This window comes from Lytechinus variegatus, chromosome 1 (assembly GCF_018143015.1).
Source record: "Lytechinus variegatus isolate NC3 chromosome 1, Lvar_3.0, whole genome shotgun sequence".
Classification (NCBI taxonomy): Eukaryota; Metazoa; Echinodermata; class Echinoidea; order Temnopleuroida; family Toxopneustidae; genus Lytechinus; species Lytechinus variegatus.
This window is the reverse complement of record NC_054740.1, coordinates 50,992,010-51,017,460: the sequence shown is the minus strand read 5'-3', so window position 1 is coordinate 51,017,460 and position 25,451 is coordinate 50,992,010. Positions and strand designations below refer to the sequence as shown.

Below are 25,451 nucleotides of genomic sequence, written 5' to 3'. Positions count from 1 at the left end.
ATGCATATTGACTTAAAGCTAAATTACAGTAGTTGCAGTAAAACACTAATTCCGTGAGAAAGTCTGTAAAAATCAAGGTTAAGTATGACTATATCATTGTGGATCTAGATCTGGTACAGTTACATAAACTGAACTTTGTAAAATCATAAAATCTAAGCTGAAATACGCTCACACTGAAGATCGCCAATACAAATAGGCACACGTGGGATAGTGTATTATTATTGCCGGAATAAAGACCTGACGGAAGTGACCGAATCCACGCTTATTTTGCTTATTTCTCAGCAATTACACAATTTCTTCCAGAATCCTTTGGCACAGATTTTTTATTCATACAAACAGACATATGGGTGGTCATTATATTGGATTCTGTAAAAAAATCATTTTGAGATCGTTACCAGAACTGGAATTTATCTTTAATCATCCCATGCACAATTAAAAAAATAATTGACCAACCCAACTTTCCAATTTTGAGCTTTAGTATAGGCCCATATTTATGCCTTATTAGGGAGATTAAAGACTGAAATCTTGCAAGATTTATGGTAAGGAATTGACATAATTGTAAAAATACCCATGGTTGACCAATTTGGGATTTTCCTGTGAAAATTATGCACATGTAAATGCACGATAACTGATTTTGTCAGTCATCTTATATCCTCTTCTAAACTGGGTCTGCATTTAAAAGACTATATGGAAATATGATGATAAGTCTTGGTGTGTGTAGTATTCCAGTATGAGTCAGTTGTGTATAGCTAGCTAGAATGCAAACTTAAATAGGGAGTACTCCTAGTAAAGCTAGGGTGAGTGTGTGTGTATTGCTGTGCAATGAAAAATGGCAACCCCCATTGAGCATTATTGCAATGAGACTCACAGACATGGGAAGTCTACTACATTCATAACCCCCATACTACACACTCCTCACACACACACATTCAATGAGAGAGATAGAAAGAGGGTGGCCTGGATACAGGAATAGCATAGTGATTGCTAAGCTCTGAAAGAATGGAGAGCGAGAGAACTCCGTGGATTGTAATGCCCACTCTAATGTAATATACCGCACCGTCGTCCGTAGCAAAGCAAAAGACTGGCGGAAAATCCGGAGAGTGGAACTATTTATGGCCGATCGGATGATCTCAGAGTGAAAGGAATATAAGTTTTGATGCTTTTCCACAAGTAATGAGGTATGTTATGGATCAAGGATTATCAAAATGGCTGGAAGTTATATTATAAATGTAATATTTTTAATTTTAATACTAAATTTCTAAAATCGCAATCTGAAAAGCCCTTTCTGTGGTGTTTGTTTCGATAGTTATGTTTTGTTTCTAAAAAAAGTCTCTTTTTTATGTCCTGCAATGCATTTGCCATCTGAATGTTTCACCTAGTAATGTGATAGGAGAGTGCCTCCCTCTGTTATGTTAGACTGTATTATTATGCTAATTGTCAATGCGTCTAATAATATTGCTTTGTAAATCGGTCATGCGGATCAGCTGTTATTGATAATCACGTAAAGAATGTCATTTAGAGATTTAGGCGAGTCTGACACATCGAGCCAACCTGCTGCTGTAAACTTATGAACTGAGGGGGTTTTATAGAAAGTGGGATATTTGTATGGTTTCAAACAGAAACATATTTTGCACCTAAGTATTCAAGTGGGTGGATGTGTTCACTGTTCAGGAGGTCTGCCCTACATGACAAGTATGTTGAGGGGTGATTGTGCATATTTAATGGTAGGATGATGAAAGGAGGGGAGGGGAGGGGAGGGTAGGTTTAGGTTGGGGGCAGGGGTGGTGGGTAATGAAACATACATACAGCCAAGTTTACAGTGAGAAGGAAAGGTTTTGATATTTCCAATTCGTCCAATTGCCAACTTATCTACTATCATTTGTTCTACCATCAGTTCGTCATGGTCTACTTTCATTTGGTCTAATAACCAGTTGGTCCAATAGCCATTTAGTCCATAGGCTATACCATTTTGGACTAATTGGATTAAGTTTTGAATTGTGCAAAATGAATGAAAACGAAATGGATATTTATAGGATATAACTGGTTATGAGACGAAATGGTCATTGACGAAATGGTGATTAGATGAAGTGATGATTGGACCAAATGGTTAATGGACCGAATGGTTGTCAGATGAAATGATGATGGATAGAGGTATTAGAGTACATATGTAGATGAAAGTAGACCATGTATTAGATGTTGACGTCGCTGGTTCTCCATAGAAAGAAAATAATATAAAATTGTTGAATTGGAAAGGGTTTTTCAATAGGGAGAAAGGTCCATTTTCGTTTTGTATGCTCATTAGATCCATGTATATAATATTCAAATGATAGTACCGGTAATTAAAAAAAAAAAAACCTATATATGATACAGTCTAATATCTAGGGTATTAAAGCTGTTAAAAACCCAATGAAATATTGTTTATTTAATGAACTGTTTTATTTTTATCTTAATACTGCCAGGCCTATATCTTTTTCTGTCAAAATGAGGTGTTTGTACATGTAAAATGCCTGCTATTAAGTTCCTTGACTCACTTTGTGTGGTCAGTTTTATTGCCCTTTTTTGAAACCTAATGTTTATCTTTTGAAACTATATTCTTCTTAATAGTGCTCAACTGCTTTTTTTGGGGTAGTCATTTCCTTTTTTATAAACCCATTGTTTTCACGTGACTACATGTAGTCTTTTTCATTGATGACCAGTTTTAAAGTCTTCACAAATAACAGAGTGTAGTGATTTATGTACATGTAGGCCTACAGGGAATGAAGGTGCTCATTTATACTTTTTTTTACATTAAACTTTAAAATTCAACATTTTTTTTTAATCAGAGCTTGATGAAATTTCCAGCATTTTTTTTCTCATCAAATTTTACTTCATTTGTTAGTATTTTTCAGTCTGGAGTATTCCCTTAAGTGTGAAAGTCTGCCCCCCCCCAAAAAAAAGGATCAAGAAAAGGTACCCTCATGAAAGTGGTTTAAAATCATCCCTGGTGGGTGTTTCATAAAGCTGTTCCTAAGTTAAGAGTGACTTTAAGAACGACTAGTGAAACTTTCTTACACCCTAAACCATCATCAATGGTGTATGCCATTTACCAAAAGAAAGGAACACCCACCTGAAGATTACTAGCTGAAAAAGTAAAGAACTATTCAGAAATTCCATGGACAAGTTTGTTTTCCTTTTGTTCATATTTTCTAAACCTTTGCTCATTCGATTTGAAGCAAGTGGCTTTTTTTTTTTTGGGGGGGGGGGTTGTCTAGATCAGAAAGATCAACATCACCCTGTTTTAGTTCTTCACACTGTAGTGTGCAGTTCTTGCATGTTTACAAAACCGCTAACTTTATCTTCTGTTGAATACTGAGGACTTCATATTATGTTCAACTGTTGGCATGGTGGAGGAGAGGGGGGGGGGGGGGTAGTGGAAGGGGAAAAAATATATACATTGTAGGCCTAGGCCCAGAGATCTGGGAGGATGCTGAGATAAGGCTTTATCATTTAGCCAGGGGGGGAGTATGCTTTATACAGGCTTCATGTGAAAGTGAGATAAGATGCAATGGAGTCCTCGATTACTTTATGTTATATGTTTTAAAAGAATCAAAAGTTCATGCATTTTACTCCAAATTGTGCCTGATTGCACCTAATTCAGTTTAGTCAAGTACATAAGGCTTCATGATGTAGATGTATGTGTAGGCCTATATGAAGTACTCTTGAATGACTCACGTGAAGTCATGTCTTTACTCTAGTACTTCTTGTTGTAGCAGATAAAATCTGTAATTCTACAACTGGGTGTAATAAAAACCACTATTCAAACCACTTTGTTTTGATTACCGTACTCACAAAGTTCAGACAATAGAATAGAACAAAGACTTTTGATGGTAAATGGGGAAAGAGAAAGTTGAGAAAAAGCCACCTGTACATAAATGATGTGTACTTTTTAGATGTATATCAGATTAAACCCCAGATATTATCATTTTGATTAATTCCAAGTTCACAAATATAATTTAAAGGACAAGTCCACCCCATACAAATGGTGATTTTAATGAATAGAGAAATATTTATTAAACTAGTATAATGATGAAAATTTCATCAAAATCGGATGTAAAATAAGAAAGTTATGACATTTTCAAGTTTCGCTTATTTTTCACAAAACAGTGATATGGCAACTCAGTGACATGCAAATGAGACAGCCAATGATGTCCATCACTTACTATTTCTTTTTTTTTTATTGTTTGAATTATTCATTTTTTTACAGATTTGACAATAAGAGCGAACTTGACGGAACCATATAGTATTATACAGTGCTACATGTAATTCCACATGTTCAGGGAGGAATTAATCGTTTCACTTGATAATGAGGAGAAAATTGAAATATTATAATAAAATACAAAAGAAATAGTGAGTGGATGACGTCATTATTCTCCTCATTTGCATAACGACTAGGATGTGCATATAACTGTTTTGTGAAATTAAGTGAAACTTAAAAATGTCTTAACTTCTTTATTTTACATCTGATTTTGATGAAATTTTCAGTGTTATGCTTGTTGAATTTTTCTCTTTTTATTCAAATCAACTTTTCGTTGATATGGTCGCATGTCATAAGGTGGTCCAATTTCGCGAACAGGGTAAAAATGGTCAAAAATCTTATTTTTTGATATGTTATAGCTATTACCATTCTCTAAATAATTAAAAAGTTTGAAGTCTCGAATACCGTTACTTTTCATTGAAATGACTAATTAACAGCTAATTATTACATAGATGTCAATGTAAATGTGAATTTTGAAATGTGTTTTTCTCAAATTGGACCTGCTGCACATAAAATGGTGTCAAAAGTTAATGCAACATTGGATCACCCTAGTATTTTGCAGTTATAATCTTGAAACATCAATGATTAAATCTGTACCAAAAATCGAATAATCATCTATTATTTTATGCATGTTAATTATACTAATTAATTAACAGTATTTAATTTCACATTTTTGCCCCCAAAATACCTGTCACTGTATTTGTATGCTTGGCAAAATGACAACATCATGGGTAGAAATGTTTGTTGCAATGATACACAACATTTGTACTAAAAATTAAGATTACAAATTAGACAATTAACCAAATCTGTCTGGTTTACTAATTGATAAGGTTGCAGATCAGAGCTGACATACACATGTATTCCATTGCTGCATATTTTCAAAATTGTCAAATTTTTATGACATTTAGTTGTTCCCTGCTTTAAAACGCCCAGAAATATGAGGATATCAGTCATATTACATATTATAGTAAGTTGTTAATTAGGTTTAATTATATTTTATCATTTACCGCATCCACCGGCTTCGCATCCACCGGCTCCACCACCCCTGTTTCTTCATACTTAATGTGCTATAGTTTTTGTTCCTGATATTGTATTGATCTAATTCATAGTAATATATTTAGCGTATAGTTCTAGCTTCAAAATGAGATATTACTCAATAAATTTGGTCAAGATGCTGTGATGTAGCAACAATTTATCCATGGCACCGTGTAGAAAATTGTTCATACGCCACCCTTTTTGCATACCCAACTTATGAAATGCGACTTGATATGGACTTGTCCTTTGAGTGAAAAAAATTAAGCTTGAAAGAAAGTGAGGATATTTGTCTTATAATACTGACTTTATGTTTTGATAAAATGTGTTGATTTAAATTATTACACTATCACCCTTTGAAGAGTGGGGGACCTACATGTATAATGCAACACTTTTTTGCAGGCCTATACATATATTTGAATGTCAAGTTTGCTTGCAAAGTTGCAATTGAGACCATGATTAACATCTTAACCAAGTCTGGGCTTGGAGACTACACATGAACAGTTAGATTGATGATGAGGGTATTACATAACTTGATCCATCAAACCACCAGTGGTCATCATCCAATTGTCTGTGGTCTAATCATCATTATCTGGGAGTTAACCAAATTTAATGGTGTGACTCACTACCATTGTGCTCATCATCAGAGATGGGAGATTAGTCTGCATATCATCAGACCCCAGTTCAAGTTCACCTGTAGACCATTCACTGCAAAAATTATACACACTCCTTCACCAGGTCTGTATTACAATGACCAACACCTCTACAGGATGTAGGTCCACCCAAACAGTTTTTAATTTTTGATTAAAGAGAAATTTCAGTAGTTGCAGTAAACACTGATTTTACAAAAAAGTCTGTAAAACAAGGCTTAATTGTCAGTATACATGTATCATGGAGGATCTAGATCTGGTACAGTTACATTCGTGAAATCTACGCTGAAAAATGTTCAGACTGAAGATCCCCATCACAGATAAGCGCACGTGGGACAGTTTATAATTATTGCTTTGAATGTCGGGCCTGACGCTCTACCCGAGTCCTGTGCTTATTTGCTGATTTCTCAGCAATTACACAATTTCTTCCAGAATCCTTTGGCACATACGTTTTATTTATACAAACAGACACTTTGGTGGTCATTTCATTGGATTCTGTACGAACTCATTTTGATATCGTTACCAAAACTAGCATTTACCTTTAAGGCATGGACCCTACCATGATTAAAGAAAGCTGAGATACTTAAAGGGGTGCTTTGGGTTGAAGTTATTTTATCTAAATACATGTAAATAGAGTAAAATTCACTGAGCAAATGCTGAAAATTTCATCAAAATCTGATAGCGATGTTATGTGTTGGAAGCTCCTTGGAAATATCAAGGAGCTTGGAAATATATTGTGAAAACCGTTACATGCACATCATCATGAATATTCATTAGATGGGCTGATGATATCACATCCCCACTTTCCTTTTCTTATATTCATGAAATCATGATTATTTAATCTTTCAATAATTTGAGAATCATATATGTCTCTCATGATATAATGATATACTGTACATGTAAGTTGCAGCAATGAATATGTAATCCATTAGATAAGTTGTCATTCCAATTTTTTTTGGTTCTTGAAGGGAAAAAAAATGAATAAACCTAATTTCATTTCATAAAATACAAAATAACAAGTGGGGATATGAAATCATCAGTTTGCTCATGAAGACATCCATACAACTGCTTCAGCAGAATAATGCAAATGTTTAGAATGCCATGAGTTTATTATTCCTTGTCCATTTTTTATCAAATTTTCAATGTTTTGTTTGTCAGGTTTTAATAGAAGATCTATGATAGTGTAGTAGAAAACAACTGTCTGCAGTAGGAGTGGCTTGTTGCTTCTTTCTTACAACAGCGGTTGATCAGAAATAGTTTTGATGACATAGGTTTAAGATTTCCAAAAATTGACATAGGTTTCAGATTTCCAAAAATTGAAAAAGGTTTAAGTTTTCCAAAAAATTGAAAAGTGTGAATGCGGCTTATGAGTCATAACTGGCCGGCAGGTTGACGACCGGTCAGTGCAGAATGGAAGAAATAGCTCTAATTTATCGCACTGACCTGTGAATTCAAGATGCTCCAGTGATCATTGGGATGCAATGCAGCAATTGATGCATGAACCTGAGTGAAAGAAAGGAGGTTCGCCGTTCTGAGAGAGGTTCTTCAACGCTCAGATGGAGGGGGCCCTTCGTTGTTGATCAGGGTTAGCAAAGGGGCCCATATTCAATGGCAAAGGGAGGGGGAAGTTAAACTTAAAAGGACAGAGAACCTAAAGTGCACGTCATACAGTTAGCTTCCGCTGGTAACAAGCCAGTCATGTACTGTACATGTAGGGTTGCAGGCCTTACATATAAACATAAGTATGTTTATATGTATGTTACTGTAGGGTTGCAGGCCTTACATATAAACATAAGTATGTTTTTTTTTTTACAAAACTTTGCTTCTGCAGTGAGCGTCATGAACTAGACACTGACAGATTTTTTTTCTACCCTCTATACGGTCAAATGGTTGTCAAAATAGGAAAACATTTAGGCCTGCTGGTATGCTTGTTTGAATGGCATTTAACGTTCTGACTCGGCCCTACAACATACTTGTAGTGCATACTGTATGGAAATTGAGTAATGCAGAGTTGTGAGGTCATCTTTGTATGAATAAATGATATAGGATTTGTATAGCGAATGTATCCTCCTTGTTAGGCGTCAATACATGTATATTACCCTGGCTAAGCAAGTGTAACGATTCTGGTGCTCACAGCTTTCTGAGGAATTAATTCAGGACTGCTGGTGCCCATTTACAATGTACATGTACATGTACCTTACCTGGGTTGAGTGTATAAGTTTCCTGCTGAATGAAAACATGCCATGGCTGGCAATCGAACCCACGTCCCTTGGATTGAAAGACGAGCCCTTACCACAAGACCACAATGCCCTTTATATTTGACATAAACTCACGGAATAATTGGCAATAGAAATTCTTTCCAAACTGTATGCTATAGGAAGGTGGAATGAGTTTATTTTGATCTTATCTCCTACTTCCATGCATTCACTGACAAGCAAAGAGGAAGATGTTTAGAGCGATGGGTGGGAGAGAATAAACAGTATATTAGGTGAAAGGTCGAGAGGAAGAGTTACAGACAAAAAAAGGGAGGCACATACCTTGTCAGCGGAAGTCAGACAAAAACAATGGTGCCTTGCGGAAATCACAGAAAAGCTGAGAATAAGATACTGTTCAACGGGCCTGTTGGTGCCATGGGATATGTGCTAGACCTCAATCCTGTTCTCATTATGTAAGATTTTATCATTGCACTGTACATGACAGGCTCCTGGTGAACCCCAAGGTGAGCTATTGGCACCTGTACTCTTTTTATAAAAAATTGTTCATTTACATTGTATGTAGTATTTTGTTTTAGAGCTGTTTGAATGAAAAGGAGACTATATATTCAACAAATTAGTATGGGGTAAACATGAATTATAATAGCTGCATCATAGTGCTGGGATGTCTGTGGGTGTAATATTTATGATTTATAATAATACACAAAGAACAGTCATGATTTGTGCAAATTTCTGCCATGCCTTTCTTGTGGGTAACTTCAGATTCTCCTGGGTTGACTGATACACATTTTTCTTGTATTTTTACATGTGGATAGGCCTAATGTACATGTATATGTGCGAGTTATTCTACTCTACCTAAACTCTAAAAGATACATAACCTGCAATTCCTGTGCCCTGTGAATGATCCCTTGCAATCTTCTCAACATTTCAATATATCTTTTACTTCATTATCTATCTTGAAAGCAAAATTAATGGCTTTGCGTGTATATAGGTACATTCATAGAGATCAGAGAGCAAGTTTCATATCCTTTCTAGGGAGATAATTCCTAAATAAAGATAGCCCTGGCTTGATTAGCCTAGAATGGTCTAAATTTAGACTGTATATCCTTTAGATTAATCTGCCAGTCAGTGCTCTATTGTATGACTTCAGGGCTTGCCCTAGTCTTAATAAAACACACACATTCCTAGCAAATTTGATGTTTCCTAACAGGTGCAAAAAGGCGGATCTGAAAGTTTTTTTTTTCATGCTGTAACAAGGAAACATGAACTTCATTGGCATTTGCTTGGCATAGCGGAGCTAGGGGAAATTAGAAAGAAAAGATGAGAGTAATACAAATATGATGACGATTACGGTCATGAGAACTGAGTATCATTATTTTTTTTTTGCTTTATAAAGGACAAGTCCACCCCCAAAAAAGTTGATTTGAACAAAAAGAGAAAAATCCAACAAGCATAACACTGGAAATTTCATCAAAATCGGATGTAAAATAAGAAGTTATGACATTTTAAAGTTTCGCATAATTTTACAAACAGTTATATGCACATCCTTAGTGGTGCACAAAAGAGACTGATGATGTCATCCACTCAATATTTGTTTTGTATTTTATTATATTCAATATTCTAATTTTCTCCTCATTTTCTTCCTCAAGTGAAACCATGCGTAATTCCTCTCTAAACATGTGGAATTAGCATTGTTTGATACTATATGGTTTAGTCAAGTTGCACCTAACTGTCAAATGTGTAAACAATTAAATATTGTGTAATTCAAGCAATAAAAACAAAAATAGTGAGCAAGGGACATCGTCTACTATCTCATTTGCATCACACTGAGTTGTGCATCACTGTTATGTGAAAAAAAGTGAAACTTTAGAATGTCATAACTTTCTTATTTTACATCTGATTTTGATAAAATTTTCAGCTTTATGCAAGTTTGATTTTTCTCTATTAAAATCAACATTTATCTGGGGTGTAAATTTACATATGAAGGATATAAGAAAATACTTGTAACTTGTAAGAATCATTCAACAGTCCTACCCCCCCCAAAAAAAAAAGATAACCAAAAGGAGAACTGGATTTTCATCATACAAATTGTCATCATGAATAGTGAAATTAATTAATTTTTAAACATAGATCTAGATCTACATTTTTTGAACTTGCAAAAGGTAAACTTTCATGAACGCAGCAAGTCTGTACAGATTTATGACTTGATTTTATATTTCTTCACAGTCAGTACTTGGCTTTCATCCTCAGAGAACCATAGCATGGGCGAAGGGAAACGCCCCTGTGGGTGACAAAGAAACTGGCATTTGAAGGAAAGGACATATACCATGGCATTAACCATTTTCTGCTACCTTTCTTCATCTTGAGCACACACAGGTGAAGGTCCTAATAAAATGTAAATGTCATATGTTATTGTTGCAGTGTTATCAGAATCAATTGAAAAAGTAGAATTAAGAATTTTCTTTTTTTTCTTATTATTTTCACAAAACATTGATGCTCAATCTTTTTTTTTTTTGGGGGGGGGGAGGGTGCTGGTGTAATCACACATTCAAGAATATGAAATATTTCTTTTTTTTTACTCAATAATGGAAAACATAAGCCTAACTATCTTCTGAATTCCATGTAAAATCCAGTTACTCTATGCATCCAATATGCCCCTTAGTCATACAAAGGTACAAAGGGCACCCAATTCCCATGTAAAATGCTATTGTTTTCCAGAGAATGGTATGGTGAATTTGTTTACCATATCAATAAAGCAGAAGGGATGTCTAGTGTAGTCAAATGTCTGTAGGATTAGTTTACCCATTGATGAGTTGTGAAATGCTCAACTGGAGGAAACGTCTGCACTATCCCGAGTTTTCAAATTAGCGCGCTATTTCTGATCCGGCATCTCAAGATTATTTGTAATGGAGACGCAATTATCGCGCTAGTTCGTAGGATTAATCTCGAGATTGCAATCCCAAGTCAACTTGAGATTATTTGCAAAATAGCATGCTATTTTACGAATTATCGCGCTAATTCGCAGATGCAGACGCACTCAGAATTATTTATTCACGGCGTCAGACCATTATCCATCGATGCCTCGCTCGAGCAGGAATTGCCCTTCTTGCGATGGTGGAATTGGGGTTTCTTGAATCTCGAGATTAATCGCGTAGAGGGCAGATCGGGCTAAAATCTCGAGATTGAGCAAACTCGGGATGGTGCAGCTCCGCCTATTTAGACAAGAATTGTAGAAAAATGCCCTTTTTGATAAAGTACTGTAGAACTAGGTCTACTCTTTCTTAATCCATGTACATGTATACCATAGCCTATGATTCTAAATGATATTGGATATTCATGAATCATTGTTATCTTTATAGAGTATCTCAGTTTGAAGACAACAAGGAACACAAATGCCCTTGTGCCACCAAGCAAATAATCGAATTGTCAGTGTGGCTTTGGTGCCAGTTCCACTAACATTTTACATGCACAATATTGTGACAGCAGACAGCCAGTTGATCAAACCATGGACCTACATGTAGGTCCATGATCAAACCTATTCTGATGTGTTCACACTTGACAATCTGTTCTTGCAGGAAAAAGTTACACATGGGCTAGCGGCTTGGGGCAATTTAGCCCCTAAAATGCTCAAAAGAGCCCTGGAAACTTTAAAAGGGAGCTCTGGAAATCCACATTCATAGCATTGTCAAAGCTTACCAGTATGTAATGTTGCATATTTAGGCAGTAAGTTGTGAAAGTAGCCCCCCCCAAAAAAAAATAAAAAAAAAAATAAGAAAAAAAAATAAAATGAATAAGGAAATTAAATATAATGAAATTAAATAGAAAAAATAATAAAACACAAATAAATAAGAAATAAATAATGATTTTTTTAACCATTAATTAGGCAAAATTATGCCTTTGTACATGTAATTATTAATGTTTGTCTCTTTGTTGAAGCCTAATGGAAATACAAATATTTCGTAAAAAAATTATCGGAGGCGCTTCTTGTGAAGTCTAGTGTATTTTATTACCAGTCATTCATACTTTTTTAAGTCCAATTCATTCATTACAGACTTGTTTGTGGAATATTTGAATAGTATTTGAATTGGTTCTTTGAACTTTGTGTGCACACACATTATTGGAACAACACTACCTTTAAAGGTCAAAGGTCATGTGTGTATATCATCAGACAGGTATTTGGAAGAGAACCCATAAATCTGAAACTCCCAGCTGAAAAGAAAAGTCTAAAAAGTTTGGAATTTTATTTGCTTTGATCAGTGTCAATGGAGCAGTGGGTGATCTGTCTGCACATGAAGAGTGGAAGGGCACCGATGGGTGTGTTCACTCCAGGCTTTAGTTGCACTGGGAGGAGAAAAATAATGCGCGGACAGTCTCGCAGTATTTCTGAAGTCATGAACGCAAATTTTTATTGCTGATTGGGATTATTCTGATCTGCATTTAATTTGAACCATTTGGGGGTCTTTGCAGAGGTAGATGCTTCTAGGCCTACAATGTAAATCAATGAAATTATGAATTAGAGATGGAATCGCCCTTGCCTGATTGATTTCATTTGTAGTTGGTTTTTCTCAGAGATATTTGACGTATGAAGAATATTTGTCTTGGCACCTTATTTGTGTCAACATTTGCAATGTGATTGGTTTCAGCAAATCTTGTGGTTACAAAGCAATTTTAATTTCAGCAAGTGTATTTTTTTCTGTGCCATCCATATTATGTAGTTTATAGCACACATTTGCAACAAAATGTTAAGGGCCTATTACAAATTTGTAAAATTCTAGTCAGAAAATCAATATAGTTCACTACTATAACACAATGAAAGAGCAGTTATATACAATGTTAACAAACTGTTCATTTGTGGCTTCTAATATAAAGTTAAGCAAGAGTTTAATAGACCATGTCATGCTACAAATAGAATACAACCAGTGTATTTAGCAATTATGAAATACAATGGCCATCCATAGCAATGTACGCCTATTGTTTGCTTGTTGTCATGATAAAAAGACGTCAAGACCTGGCCATAGGGATGACACTTGCTGGATCAATTTGTCTTATTCATTAGCAAATTAACACTTCCAAATCCAATCCTACATTACATGTACAGTATAAGCTTCAAGAACTGTTAATCCAAGTGGTAGTATAGGCCTACATTTTTATTTCATGTATGTATTATCATCTCAGGTATTAACCCTTTTTTATGCAAGACGCAAAGGATGAATAATAGGCCTACCCCTTTCATAAACCCATCCTCCAATTAGCCGCCTAAGAGTAATGCAGATAATTCAATAAAAATTGCGTTCACAAACTCCGAAAATAATCCGCACTATTTTTACGAGCTCCCGTCCTGAAAAAGGTGGATAATCATCATGACAACTGCACACGCCCCCTCCGATGTGGTTTCAAAGCGCCTCGATCATAAGATTCCCTGTTAAATTACAAGAACTTTTTTTAGGTTAAAGATTACGTAATAATTATTCCTGCATTCACACCACCCCGAAACATACCCTTTGTACGAGCATGCGCAGTATGGTGTGATAAGCAAGCGAGGCGCGAGATTTAAAATCACTAGCTCAGCAGCCACCCAAGGTGCCCGCTCCCAACTACACACACTGGGCTACAAGCCCGGGGGGGGGGGGGGGGGGGGGGGCACTCAGTATATAATGCATAGTGGGTATGTGCTGCAGAGGGGACCCCAATATTTACACTCAAATTTCCGTTCCAAGTCATAGAATTTTTGTCTTATTGAGGAAAAGAACAAAAAAAGCCTCTCCAAAGAATAGCATTTTCTTATCGAGAAAAAAGAAGAAAAATATTCGCTCCAAAGCTCTGCATATTTTCCGTTACGCCATTCTGGCCGCATTTTTAATTTTGGTGAAAAGTGGCTGTAGAGCGCTGTTCGACCATCGCCTCTGCGCTAGCGCAACTGGCGCCCGTGCCCTCGGGCTAGCTGCATGCATGTTCCATAGGGATGTATACACTCACACACAGGCGACCTGTTCCAAGGATCCCCGTTTTCACAAACATTTGTAGTTCCAAAGGCCGTTTCGAGGACCCTCCTTTTTACAATAAGCCAGCTCCAAGGCCCCCGTTTTTTGTCTCGCCCGTAGCACATACCTACTACATGTACTTTTTTGGTCGAATACCCCCCCCCCCGGCTAAAAGTTCCCGTAAATTGCTCTCACATTCCCAAAATACCTGCGACCTTGGAAAAATCCCTGCGAAAGTTCTTATAAGTTTGAAAAGTAGGCCTACCTACTACATGTATTTAGTGGGTATTTTCTTTTGGGGAGATAATGCGTAATTTGCTTTCACAAATATTACCTGATATTTTCTGATCGGGGTAAATTTCCCGATCAGAAAATACTGTACCTGGAACTGACGAACTTCGAGGCGGTCTGAAACCACCTATTTTCTCTCATTACATGTGTAGTAGGTCCATGCATAATTCATTGCAGCTCCCAACATTAACCATAAGACTTGTAAGTAACTGCCTCAGTATGTTCGCTATAATTGTAAAATGGAATTTTCACCATGGATTCCAGCAGTGCCTGGTCCTGGATACAGGCCTACATATTAGGCCTTCTTGGGGTTCTTGTGCCTTCACTTTGTTGAGGTAGAAATTCTCTGGATCATAAGGTGGTTTCAGACCGCCTCGAAGTTCGCCAGTTCCAGGTATTCTCTGATCGGGAAATTTACCCCGATCAGAAAATACCAGGTATTTTGGTAATGTGAAAGCAAACTACGCGTAATATCCCCGAAAGAAAATACACGCTAAATAGTAGGTACTTGGCGAAATTACGAGAACTTTCGTGGGGATTTTTCCAAGGTCGCAGGTATTTTGGCGATGTGAAAGCAAATTACGGGAACTTTTATCCCAGCGTGTCGTTGGGCGCGGCGGCGTGGGTGGCTGCTGGGCTAGTGATTTTGAATCTCCCGCCTTGCCTGCTTATCAGACCACACTGCGCATGCTCGTTACTTCGGGAACTTATCCCGAAGGATGTGTTTCGGGGCAGTGTGAATGCAGGAATAATTAACGGGTATTTTTTAGCCTTAAAAAGTTCTCATAATTTAACGGATTCTTGTGATCGAGGCGGTTTGAAACCGCCTATATTTTCTTGGTAATGCCATAAAACTAATACATAGATGGTCATTACCTACATATGTTTTTATACTCCCAACCTATCTGTGATTAGATGTGCAGTGGAAGTGAACCATGATGCAATAATGCCCCCAAAATAAAATAAGAATAAAAAAGAAATAATCACCAATGTTCACTGGCCCATGGACCTGGAAATCAAAGTTTGTCTGAACTGTTAAAAAGTAGTTCTTCAAGGTATTGTATGGTATTAAAGTTAGATTTCCTTTCTCTTTTTTTTTCTTTTTGATTTTGAGTACATGAAATTCTCAAGGTTGGACTGCATAAATCATTTCCAGAACAGGAAAACATTGTCAGGAAACTCAGGGGTTTGCCCTCTGACCAATGCATATGGGTGAGATAAAGCGAAAACCAGACCGTGATTTTATTACAACTTATATGTATTCAGTTACATTATGAGTTTTTTTCTTTATCCTTGAAACATGGTTTACCCATAGATGTTGTATTCTAGCAATTTTTGTTTCTAACCGCCCCGATCACAAGAATCCCCATTAAATTTACAATAATTTTTTCAGGCAAGTAATTACCCGTTAATTATTCCCACAATTCACACCACCCCGAAACATATCATTCGGGATAAGTTCCTGAAGTTACGAGCATGTGCAGTATGGTCTGATAAGCAAGCAAAGCGTGAGATTCAAAATCGCTTGATCAGCAGCCACCCACAGCTCCCCCGCCCTCCTACACGCTGTGCTAAAAGTTCCTGTAATTTGCTTTCACATTGCCAAAGTACCTGCGACCTTGGAAAAATCCCTGCGAAAGTTCTCGTAATTTTGACAAGTATTATTTTGGCAGGTATTTTTTTTCAGAGAGATTATGCGTGATTTGCTTTCACATTTCCAAAATACCTGGAAATAATGAACTTTGAGGCAGTCTGAAACCACCAAGTGTACGAAATATGAAATGCAAGCATTAAACAATTGGAAAAGTGCAATTTTAAAGGTGATGTTCCTAGTTCCTACAAAGCCAATATGTTATGAATTTCCCAAATCCTTTGAGTTGACACACACAAAAAATAAGTGTAACACCTACATGGTGATTGCCAACACTGTTAGAACCCCAGAAAATCTAATAAGAGTCGCTGAAATTCCTCGAGGGTCTAAACTAAAGTACTGAAGTTTGGCTGGTAAGCTATAAAATTAGAAGCCCAGAAAATATATGTCAATTTCACCCCTACAATGTTTATAAAGCACATTCATATTTGATGCACTATCTGTGAGAAATGTTTAATCATGCCATTGCTTTGGCATAATATACATGTAATCTTTTCCAATTATGCACCAGGTACAGGACAATGTTGGCTGAAGTTTTACAGTAAAAAAGGAGCAGCCTTGATAGATGAGATCATAAATTTGGCCACAGCATTCTGTAAAATAATTTTAATTTCACATTTAGTCATCTAGATATGGGCATTTCTCCAACTGCTATATAATGGACCTACGTGCATGAATATTAATTAACTCTAATATCATAAAAATCATAATCAATCATTGATTTATTCATTGATATCATAAAAAATAACTAAATAGTAATAATTATGAATACATTACTGGATACATAGTAGTTGACATTTTAACAAAAACAGAAAAGACAAGATATTGGGGGAAAAGATGGAAAGGAATGTAAACTCAGGCCTGGTTGAATTTTTGCTAAATATATCCTGCAACAATATATACAGTTCAGTGGAGTTATGATCCTTATTCAAACAGGTTACTTCAAAAAGCTGAAAGGCAGTCATCTTAATAGTCATTCTTGAAATCTAAATTAAAGTGGTTATTAAAGGGTCTGAATATCAGATGACTTTACGTGTACCTTTCCTTTAGGTAGATATGTGTCAGGGTATATATTGGGAGTGGCGGGGTGGGGTGGGGCTGTTCGTCATTGGGGAGTCCTTTGCTTGGCAAAGTGAATGTCAACAAATTATGTATCTACTCCCCCTGCCAGCTGGCAGAGAGAGAGAGGGAGAGAGGATGCTGGCTGAACCGAGCAACGGGATGTCTAAAAATGAAAGCGAGCGTTATCGGGAGTACCAGCGAGGACTTCGTCATTGGATGGTGTTGTGGTTTAGAGATTTTGCTCTGAGGGGGTTTCCATAATTGTCATTTGGCTCGGGTCGATGGACCGGGCTCTGCCTGACCTTCTATCTTTCGTGTTTCCTCCCCCGCTGTAGGTCCGAGGGCAACCTCAAGTTTATAAGAAGAGTAAACCTAAGATACGGGGATAGATATGTTGGCTACGTGTCCTGAAACTGCTCCATGCCCTCACCCAAGATCTTTCAAAATCTCCTCTTTTTATCCCTCATTCTGTTTTATTTTATTCTTCTACTTTTCTTTTGTGCCACACTCCCTAATTTTTCTGTTACTCTTTTTCCAAGTCCTGTAAATTTATCTAAGCCTACAATTTTTTCATGATAGTGCAGTGACAGTGATCATAACAGTTTACTTAAAGGTCAAGTCCACCCCAGAAAAATACTGATTTGAATAGATAGAATGCAAGAAAGTCGTGACATTTTAAAGCTTCGCTTATTTTCACAAAACAGTGATAAGCACAATTCAGTAATATGCAAATGAGACATTCACTCGATATTTCTTTTGTTTTTTATTGTTTGAATGATACAATATTTCATTTTTACAGTAAGGACCAACTTGACTGAACCATATAGTATTAAACAGTGCTAATTACACATTTTCAGGGAGGAATTAATTGTTGTTTGACTTGATAATGAGGAGAAAATTAGAATATCTTCTATTTTATATAATAAATTATAAAAGAAGTAGTGAGTTGATTATGTCATCAGTCTCCTCATTTGTATACTGACCAGGATGTGCATAAAACTGTTTTGTTTTATTAAGCAAAACTTGAAAATGTCATAACTTTCTTATTTTACATCCAATTTTGATGAGATTTTCTGTGTTTTGCTCATTTGATTTTCCTCTTTTAATTCAAATCAACTTTTTGTTGGGGGTGAACTTGTCCTTTAAGGGAATATATTGAACTGAACATGAGGCTCAGCTCAGGGGACCATTTCATGAAAGATTTTAGTACTGACAATTTGTCTTCTACTGCGAGTACAGGTACCAAATGTGTTGCAGTCAGAGGCCTGATCTTCTGAGCCAATAAAAAACAAGGATTTCATTGAAATTGGCAGAGCTGACAATTTAGTCAGTGCCACAACTTTCATGGTATGCCCTCATGTGCTCCTGAAGTTCTTTATGACATCGCATGTAGCCTGCCTACCGAGAAAGTACCCTGACCATTTTACCCAACTTTTATAGTGCTAAAATAAAAGCTTGTTTCAATTTCAAAACACTTCATCGTTTACCGATATGTCTGTAGACATGCTTCAGAGTTGATTAAACTTTTATTTGTATTAACTGAATCACTTTGACTAAAACCTTATCAAAACAGACATGATTCAATCTCACACATCTTCCTAAATCCATTAACCAGTTCTGTCACTTCTACAGTGCAATCTGACAGCTCGGCAAGTCCTAATTTGGGCTTATGAAACTGAAAGATGAAACTCTGCTCCTGAGTTCATCTTCTTCATGCAGTTCTAGATCACAGTGACAAAGCAATAAGTGATATCAATACTTTACCTTTTCCTCTTCTCTGTATTTCATTGAATGGAGTATTTCAAGCAGACACCATTGTCGGCATTGAATCTAGCCATGGGCTCAAATACAGAATCCCCTCACATGACCTTAGGACCTCAGTAGAGTTCAAATCAGTGTCAAAGTGGTGTCTAGAAAGCAGCCTCTTAACAATACTACTATAAATAGGCTAAATGGTGACGAGTCATGACAATAAAGCAGAAAATAGAAGAATAAAAAAAGCTGTGGTGCATTTACCAGACATTCTGAATTTTACTGGAGATGTAGGCCTATATTTTGTTTCCTATGAAGACGTGTTGTATTTTTGGTGTTAATAAAAGTAGGCCCTATAGCCCTATTCCTTTTATATTCACACTTTCATGAAAAATCTATATAATAGCTAGGTACATGTTTGAAAAGTGGACACATAATGTTTCTAAATTTGGGATGGGGTAGGGGTGGGGTATTCAACCTTTGCAAGTACATGTAGGCTAAACCTTCTGCAATGTAGATTTCTCTATAGGTCTGCCTTCACAATTTATATTGAACCAAGATCCATGTTCTATTTTGTCCATACAAAGTCATGCTGAGTTTGTTTTGTTGGAATGCCATCAATATGGTGGCATCATAACATGAAGGTCATATGAAAAATGTTCGGCTGCAAAGGGGGTGTGTACCCGAGAGTGAGTATGGTACTGTACCATGTGTTCCAAAATTGGCTATTTCAAGAGTTTGAGGGGCTAATGCCCCCCTCCCCCTTGACCCCTCCCCCATTTATTATTTATTTTGCTGGGCCAATATAAAGCATCATTGCAAGAGTCAAAAAAGGCATATGTGGGACAGTGTATCTAAATTGCAACATTATATGGAATTCCATGCTTGTTATTCTCATTTCTCAGCAATACACCTTTTTTTCCCAGAGCCATTTGGCACATATTTTTTTTAATTTGAATACATACAAACACGTGGGTGGTTATTTTATTGGATTTTGTTCGAACTCATTTTGAGATCATTATCACAACTGGTATTATCTTTAAATTCAAAGGTGTACCCTTCCAATCGCCACCCTACATGTACTGTACTCTCACTTCCTTCCTTCCTGCTGAAAAACTTTGTTTTGTTTTATCTAACCGCTGTAATTTAGTCATGTTTGATTGATGCGCATGTATATCAGTAGTACTGCCTGAGGTTTATGTCATTTTCCCCCCACTTTTTTCCCTTCTTTTTCCCACCAAGTTAATTGACTCTCAGTTCCTCTGAACAGGGATGTGCTCTGAAGTATACATATCAGATATGTTTTGATGGTATGCAGAGAGACCAATAGGCGGTGTTGCACCATCCCGAGTTTGCTTAATCTCGAGATTTTAGCGCGATCGGCCATCTTCGCGATTAATCTAGAGATTCAAGAAACCCTGTCTCCACCATCGCAAGAAGAGCGATTCCTGCTCGAGCGAGGCATCGATGCATTAATGGTCTGACGCTGTGATAAATAATCCCGATTGCGTCTGCACCTACGAATTAGCGTGATAATTCATAAAATAGCGTGCTATTTTGCAAATAATCTCAAGTTGACTTGGGATTGCAATCTCGAGATTAATCCTACGAACTAGCGCGATAATTGCGTCTCCATTGCAAACAATCTCAAGATTGTTCAGATCGGGATAATTTGCCGGATCAGAAATAGCACGCTAATTTGAAAACTCGGGATGGTGCAGACGGCCCTATTGTGCATTAGATTACCCTCTTGACAAATCCAGTATTAGTGGAAACCTTCACTCTTTCAACCACACAAGAGTTACGTCAGGGATCGTTATTTTGTATAGTGATTCAGTTTAGATTACAAGTGCTGCATATTCTGTGAAAAGAGTGAATTTGCACTCTAATTTTCACTTTCCAAGATGTCAGTCAGAGATCTGTCTTTGAAGGAGGAGTAAAGTGGCATTTTGAGATGAGTGTTCAGGGTTTGTTTGAATGGCATTGGTACCTTATCAGTTTTCATACCAGTACATGGAAAAATAGTACATCATAATGGTTAAAATTGTTCATCAGGGCTACATTTGCCCCCCCCCCCAAAAAAAGGATTTTGAATTTTCTTTCCTTTTGGTCACATCATGGGCACTGACGAAGAGTATGACTTTAATTTTTTGAGAGCTTCTCTCCTTAAAAAATCTATGATTTTATATCTACGGCATTTTAATAAGTAAATTTTGATTATTTATTTCTTATATTCCGAAGCAGACTTTTTCTTGTATATATGTAACATATACATTATGAGGTGGCCCCCGGTAGGCCTAAATTTTCTATATATTTACATTTTCTCTTCCTTTATTTCCCACTTTTCTTTCTTTACAGAGCAAGAGGAAGTTTCTATTCTGAGACAAGATGAGACTATAGATACGCATCAACAAGGTGGGTGTTATATCTTATTTTCGGTAATTGTTCAAATTGAGGAATAAAGGGAGTTCCATCCCAAAATCAAGTTGACTTGAAAGAACAGATTAAAATCAGACAAGTAAAACACTAGTTAACAATGTAGGTTGAATTAGATGAAAATATATATCAATAAAGTAAATGTTTGAAACTTACATGTACATGTATGTTATTCAATTCGTCTATTCATCATTCTGCTCTGATGTGTCTGAAAATATTCACTACAAGTACAATTCCCATGGATGTGTCAGATGAACATTACTAGACATATGATAACTTCATACAAAGGAGATTCTTTAAAACAAAATCCATATAAAATAAAAAAAGCTGTCTTTAAATAAAATTCATTTGGCATCATTTGCTCATTCAGCCCAATGTGTGGTACGTTTGTGTTGCAAAATAATATGGATATATATGATGAATCCATGATCAGGCAGGATTTCAGAATACCATACTGTATCATGGATATGGATTTGCTATTTTAAAATCAGATTTCATTTCAATTTGATTGTAAACCTAGTTTGATTTCATTCTGTTAATTCATTTTTTCTTGAATTTTGAATGGACTCATAAACATAATTGACCATCAAACGAGGACTGATTGTATCATTTTTTTTAAACCTATTTGAATTATAACTCTCTGGACTATTAAAGTTGGTTCTGGTATATTTAACCAACAGGTCCTTCAGATTTGATTTTCCTTCTGGTGCTTAAAAATGTAACCCTTGCTTAAATACGTATCTGCTGATGTTATCGTTCTCCTTCATTATGAGTACCTTATCTCACCTGGGTTGAGAGTGGCAATTGTTGATCAATGCCTTGCCAAAGGATGTTAATGCTGCAGTTGCATACAGTCCTAAGACAATCGATAAGACTGTCTTAGGACTTTAGAGACTGCATTTTCATCCTATTGATCATGGATTATACCTAGATTTAACCATTTACCCAGTCACCCCTCTGATTTGAACTGACATGGCAGATAACCCTCAGGAAATTTATCCTTCTTGACAATCTTATTTTCAAAGCTTGCAACATTTGTGGCATTTTGCGTCAAAGGTTGTGATGTTACGGTCTTGTGAAGCGGAGTAGGCCACAGCTTGGAAATTGCAGTCATCCTTGAGATAAAAATCAGTCTAAATGTAGACTTCAGGAGTTTGTTGGAGGTTACGTAGGGTCACACAAAGCCACATCCTTTCGTGATAAAAGGATACCTTTATGCCCATGAGTGCGGGAAGCCTTGTAGTAAAATGCAAGAGTTACACTGCAATGATTCCCAGTTTTCCCAGATTACTTTGGTAGTATAACAGGTCAACTTCCCCAGGAGGACAATCCCCCTTTAGACAATATTTCACAATAAATATTTTTGTACAACACATGTCACCTGGACCATATTTCTTAAGGACTTGTGACTTTGTTCACTATGCCATTATTGTAATATCTTGGAAACCCTTATTGCAATTGGCTGCTGAGCCCTGTTCATGGTATGCCAAAGTTACCATAGTTGTAACTCTTTATGAAACGGTTCCCAAGTTGGAATCTCTCTAGAGTACATGTCTCCCCAGATATCACATCCAAAGACAAATTCTTCCAAAACAATTTTCATATTACTGTGGAGTGTGGAAGTTGTTCCCCTGGGGAATTGTCCTTGAACGCTTTGTTCCTAATAAAAGTAATCAGGCTATACTTCCTTGAGAAGAATGAAATGCTCTAGTCTCTTGTGATTTATTTAATGAATTAAAAGAAGATGGAATGAAACAAATTAAAAAATGACTCAACAAATGTATGTAACGTGTAGGGAAAACTGTTTAGAGATGGCAAATTTATGAAAGTCAGAGAAGGTTTCTCTTAATCCTGAAATGTCAGTGTTGCTTGATAGTAGCATTTTTTGTGTGGAGAATTTTCAATACATCTGTCTTATCAACACATATTGTCAAGTGTTTTCTATTGTATATTGAGCAGATAGCTGCTTGTCTTCTCAGCTCAAGGTATCCCAGTGTGCTGTATTGACACCATAGGCCTACGGAATTTTGATAGTAAAGTTGATCAGTTTAAAATTGAGAAAAAAAATCATTCTTTCATTCCCAATTTCTCATCTATTCTGACTTTTCAACTCATAATGAAAGGTAATGGGAGAGTAATGCAGCAGATGATTGTCATTGTATGAATCTGCATGAAAAAGGCTTTGCACATCCTCATTGTCGATATCACTGTCTTTGATTGGAGATGAAAAAAAAGCAATAACCTTGCAAGTTGCAGAAGAGACAGACAGGCTGAGATGGTGTGCGACAGAGAGACTGACTAAAAAAAAGAATAGACTGGTAACAGAATTAGAGTGGACGGGAGTCGAGAAACAGAAGAAGTTGCACATCCCAAGAACACAGCCACAGAGTGGACAGCGGCAAATGTGAGGTTGTCTGGGGGTGTTTCACAATAGGTGGTTTCAAACCGCCTTGATCATAAGAATCCCTGTTAAATTACGAGAACTTTTTAGGCTGAAAAATAACCATGAATTATTCCTGCATTCACACCGCTCTGAAACATACCCTTCGGGATAAGTTCCTGAAGTTATGAGCATGTGCAGTATGGTCTGATAAGCAAGGTGTGAGATTCAAAATCACTAGCTCTGCACCACCCACGGCGCCCGCGCCCACCTACCCGCTGAGCTAAAAGTTCCCGTAATTTGCTTTCACACTGCCAAAATACCTGTGACCTTGGAAAAATCCCCGCGAAAGTTCTCGTAATTTTGACAAGTACCTACTATTTAGTGGGTATTTTCTTTCAGGGAGATTCAGCATAATTTGCTTTCACATATACATCGAGGTAAAATTCCTGGTCAGAAAATACCTGGAACTAATGAACTTCGATGGGGCCTGAAACCACCTATAAAGAGTTGAGTGAATTTTAAGTCATGCATATTAAAATGTATTTTCAGGCATATTAAAATGTATTGTCAGGCTTTGACAGCATTGAGTTGGTTATGCATTGGTTTGACATCATGGAAGTGGTTTATGGTTTGACATGTTCTCGTCATTTTTTGGGTATATGGTGATTGAGTCCATTTGAATACACCAAGAGATGTAGTTGCACGGCCCAAGAACAGTAAGCATGGAAAGCAGGGAATTCATATGTATAAAGGAGGTAGTCTGGGAGTATTTTACAAAAGATAAGTGGCAAAATTAAGTGACTTGAATTAAGTTATGATTAAGTAAAATGCATTGATAACAACATTGTAGCTATATCCTCTGAGCATGATGATTTGATCACACCAACTTGGTGATGAGATTTTTAGTCACACTTGAAAATTTGTGTGAAACACCATCCACTATTGAGAAATAGTTGGATGAGAGGGAGAAGTACTTGGAGAAAGATGGGGAAGAGACAGAGACTTGTAGAACTGAGGAAGTAACAAATGAGATCTACATTATGGACGGACAGACATATAGACAGACAGGAGATGTAGTTGGAGACTGTAGTATAGAGTTAGTTTATGTGCATGCATAATTATGGAAGGATGCTGTGCCTAGTGGCTGTATGGCACACAGTACTCTAGTCAGAAATATGGTATTGGTTAAAGACAAACAAAGCGTAACAAGACCACTTGTTTTGTATTTGTGTAGTATGATCTCCTTGTATTAAATCTTCAATGTAATTACAATCACTATCAATCTATGCATCAGGTCTTGGTTATATAATTGATAGTCAAATACCGGTAGTTGTCGGGAATTTGTGATAAGTATCTACAAGCACAAGTTCGACAACCTCCTTGATATTTCTTCTTGGTCATCGCAGTCCACCCCTGTCACAGCTCTGTCCGTATCCTTTCTTGTTTCTCCACTTGCCCTTAATTCCAGTTATGTCTTTTTTCATTCATTCCCTCCCCTATCGGTACGGTTTCGAGCGGTATCCGATTGCTGACACCAAAGGGTGCTCTCGATCTAGGCTCTGAATAATTTGCGCGCACTAGTTGAAGTTGTTTACATTTTGTTACACTCGTCGGCTGCTAGCTCGCCATTTGGTTACGATCAGATAGCGTACGTTAGTTGTTACTTCTAGATATTTAAAACCCAGAAAAGTACAGACCCTCAAATA

At 36.7% G+C, this 25,451-nt stretch overlaps 1 protein-coding gene across 1 annotated transcript in view; it reads left to right on the top strand.

Moving 5' to 3' along the window:
- The first annotated feature begins 458 nt into the window (after positions 1 to 458).
- LOC121415989 (transcription factor HIVEP3-like) overlaps positions 459 to 25,451 on the top strand; it is a 63,625-nt gene continuing 38,632 nt past the window's right edge. The window contains exons 1-2 of the mRNA XM_041609413.1: positions 459 to 1,178; positions 21,285 to 21,341. The gene's annotated coding sequence lies outside the window, so the exon portion shown is untranslated. The remainder of the gene's footprint in view (positions 1,179 to 21,284; positions 21,342 to 25,451) is intronic.